Source organism: Triticum aestivum, chromosome 3B (genome assembly GCF_018294505.1).
Source record: "Triticum aestivum cultivar Chinese Spring chromosome 3B, IWGSC CS RefSeq v2.1, whole genome shotgun sequence".
NCBI lineage: Eukaryota > Viridiplantae > Streptophyta > Magnoliopsida > Poales > Poaceae > Triticum > Triticum aestivum.
Genome location: NC_057801.1, coordinates 65487798 through 65491736, shown reverse-complemented (window position 1 = coordinate 65491736; position 3939 = coordinate 65487798).

Genomic DNA, 3939 nt, shown 5'->3' with positions numbered 1-3939 from the left:
CCTAAGCTTTGCAATGTCCTTCTCTTCAATCGAGGAGGCCACCCATCGGCCTTGAGGGTCAGATCCGGATATATTGGAGGATTCCGGAGGGGTGGAGCTTAGGTCTTGGGTGTTAGAACTCGAGGTGCGAGAAGGTGCGACGAAGGTGAAAAAGAGGCATAGGTCTCGACCCCTTTATAAAGAAGGTGAATATCGAGAGTCCCCAGTGTGACCGTTTGAGGCTTATCTAAAAACACACGGGGCTATACCAACGGCCGTCGAGGGGTCACGCACGCTCACATTGATGGAAAATCCCGTAATAAGAAGAACACGATCTCTGCCTTGACGGGACGTGCCAATAAAACCGCCTCGTAACACGAGTCGTTGTGGGGTAAGAAACGTCGGTTCGCGTTGGACCAAACCACGTTGCAAGGGCACGACGCACGAAGATTGCCAGCAAATCAGATCTATACCATGTGAAGATCATCTTGCAGATCCGGACACAGTCTACGCGTTCGATAACCACTTTGGAGTATTCGGAGAAGGAACCCGCCTTGCAATGCCGAAGACAATACTGCGCGCCGGACTCATCGTCATTGAAGCCTGGTTCAGGGGCTACTGAGGGAGTCCTGGATTAGGGGTATCCGGACAGCCGGACTGTGTACAACGTCCGGACTATTGAAGCGTGAAGATACAAGACTCAAGACTTCGGCCCGTGTCCGGATGGGACTCTCCTTTGCGTGGAAGGCAAGCTTCGTGATCCGGATATTATATTTCCTTTCTTGTAACCGACTTCATGTAAACCCTAGCCCTCTCTGGTGTCTATATAAACCGGAGAGGTTGGTCCTTAGAAGGCCGATCACAATTACAATCATATCATCATAGGCTAGCTCTTAGGGTTTAGCCTCTACGATCTCGTGGTAGATCTACTCTTGTACTACCCATATCATCAATATTAATCAAGCAGGAAGTAGGGTTTTACCTCCATCGAGAGGGCCCGAATCTGGGTAAATATCTGTGTCCCTTGCTTCCTGTCACCATCAGCCTTGACGCACAGATTGGGACCCCCTACCCGAGATCCGCCGGTTTTGACACCGACAATGGGACCTCCTATTTACTGTGTAACGCGATGCGAAGTGTTGAAACACACACTCACGCCCCCTGCCCCTTTTGGGAGGCCCATGTGCGGGGTGGGGAGCCATTTTTGTTTTCTCTTTCCTTCTTTTTGCTTCATTAAATCCATTTTGGGATTTCCAAAAAACATCATGATTTAAAAAAATATGTTCATTATTTTCTGCTAGAAAATCCTATAACTCAAGAAGTGTTCATGAATCTGAAAAATATGTTAATGGATGTCATGAAATGTTTGCAGATTCAAAAAATGTTGGAAAATATCTAAAAATGAATATTTTTCGAATTTGGATAGTTTTTAAAAAAGAATGAAAAATTCTAAAAATATGATGAACATTTTTTAATTGTTTTTGTTTTTGTTTTTGTATTTGATGACTTTTTTTGAATTTTATGAAACTTGAATTCAGTGAACAACTTTCGAATTTGATGAACATTTTCTGAAATTGATGAACAAAAAATGTTCACAATTTGAAAAATGAGCTAATATGAAAAACTATTCTAGAAAAATGGGAAAATAAAAAACAAGGAAAAATAGAAATAAAAGGAAAACTAGAAAACAAACATGAAAGAAGAAAAGAAGAAAAAACAGAAAGGAAAAAAATATCAGAAGAGGATGATGATTGGCATGACGGGACCAGACGGGTCGAACTGATCGGTGAATACGGGATGAATTGAGCTGAGTTTGTTGGAAAGTTCAAAGTTGGTACAGCACTGCATCAGATTCCACATGCAGTATCCCGGGGCAGTCCCAGACTCCTCACTCTTCTCCGTCCCGCTCGCTTTCCCGGGTCAGGCAGTCAGTTATACTATAGCTAGCGCGTACGGCCGATGGAGCAGAGTCCTGTGCGCACCGGCAACAGAGCAACAGCGGTGTTCATAATCCGAGATCCATCCATGCATGACATCCACCGCCAGCGCCGAGCAAAACAGCGGCGCGGTGACAGCCACTGTTCCTCTCTGACTGAAAATAGCTTCGCCGCCTGATCGCTAGTGATGAATGAGATGATTAGTGCACAGTGCCGCATTCTGTCTCTCCTGCCCCGAAGCTAATGCGGCAGCGGCAGCGGCGGCAGGAAATTAAAAAGGCCGAGTGAGCGATTTGAATTCCGTTCACGAAGCCTGCCGAACAGTTCGGAACCTGACCCGGACCCGTCAGTCAGTCCTTGGGACGATTGGGATGTTGATGATCTTTGCTGCGGTGAAGTGAGCTGTCCGAGTGGGGCTCTGATCTTTGCTGCAGTGATGTTTTAGTCAGGGAAAAGAGATCGGGTGAGTCAGTGAAAAGACAGTGGGAGTGCACCCAGGTGTTTTTTTTATCTCACTAACCGCAATCTGCAATACTACCACCGAAAGAAAAGCCGATGAAAGAGAACTACATAAGTTGATCATGCATGGTTCTCTTTATACCCTTGCCTGCTTTTTCACCTGTGCTAATAATGCAATTAACTTCTGATTACTCCAGAGCTAATGGCGGGTTTCAGACGCTGCTGCTATTCTTTTTGACATGTTCAGGTTAACAATCAGAGCTACGCTAGTGCGTGCATGCATGCATGCATGCATCAAGCCAAGCCCAGCCCGTCCGCCACACCAACGGGCAACGGCAACGTTGCAGGAATGGCAGTCGATCACAAGCTTTGGACAAACGTTCACTCGCCTGGTGATCGATCGGATGGAGTGAGAAAACGAGCAGAAAGAGAGCGGAGGAAAGGAAGGGTAGATCGTTGACATGCAAGGCGAGATCGAGGGATAGGAAATGCAAAGCAACGGGTGGGTGGCGGCCGGCAATGTGCGTCGATCAGATCAGACCAGATCTCATCTCGGTGCCTTTGTGGAGCGGGCGGAGCCGGCGCAGCGCAGGGGAGGGACCATGCGCTGCAACGCAAAAGGATACAGGCGCATACGGAGGCCATGCATGTGGATGTGGTTCGTGGAGGGGCCATTCCATTCCAGCAACAGCAAGCAATCATCGCTAGGGGACCTCACCTCCAACTCCACGATGATCCACAACTTGTCCTCGCGCGATCGAATCTGGATCATCTCCTTCTCATTTCTCACCTTTAATTCCACACACGCATGTAGGTTAGTCAGTCAGTTAGTTACCACCAATGCTAACTATAGTAGTACTTCCTCCGTCCCAAAATACTTGTCGAAGAAATGAATAAAATTGGATGTATCTATAACTAAAATACATTTAGATTCATTCATTTCTCCGACAAGTATTTCCGGACGGAGGGAGTAGTACAGTACTACTAGCTTGCATATGGAGATGGAGATGGGGTAACTCGAAAAACGTTTTACTACTAGCAACGAAACAATGATACTCGGCATAGAGATGGAGTATTGTACATGCAATTACGCATCAAGCGCCTTCAGAACCTTCTATCCCTCTGCTCTTGCAACCCATGTTGCTCTGCTCTTGGATCCCATGAGTGAACCTTTTCCTTTTCCAAGAAGAGGAAATTCAGTACGTGTAATTAACAAGAGGGTGGCCTACCGGAATAAGGCATCTACTGATGAGGGGCCGGTGTAAGCAACTACCACACGTACGGTACAGTGTGCCGGCAACCCAAAACACCACCGGCTTGCCAGAGACTTTATTGCATTGTAATATGACTCACATGTACTACATATCTATGTTTTCTTAATCTTCCCTGTCATGACTGCGGTGGCGAGCACACTCATCCCTCCAAGCTTTGTCAGCAAGCCCGGGATCCACCTCTCTTCTGCCTGCCACCTAGGCGGCCGGTGGTGGGGAGGGGATCCCGGTGCCTCGGTTCAGCTAGTGGTTTAGGTTAGAGTTTTTATTCCCGTAGGTGCGGCATTCGGTAG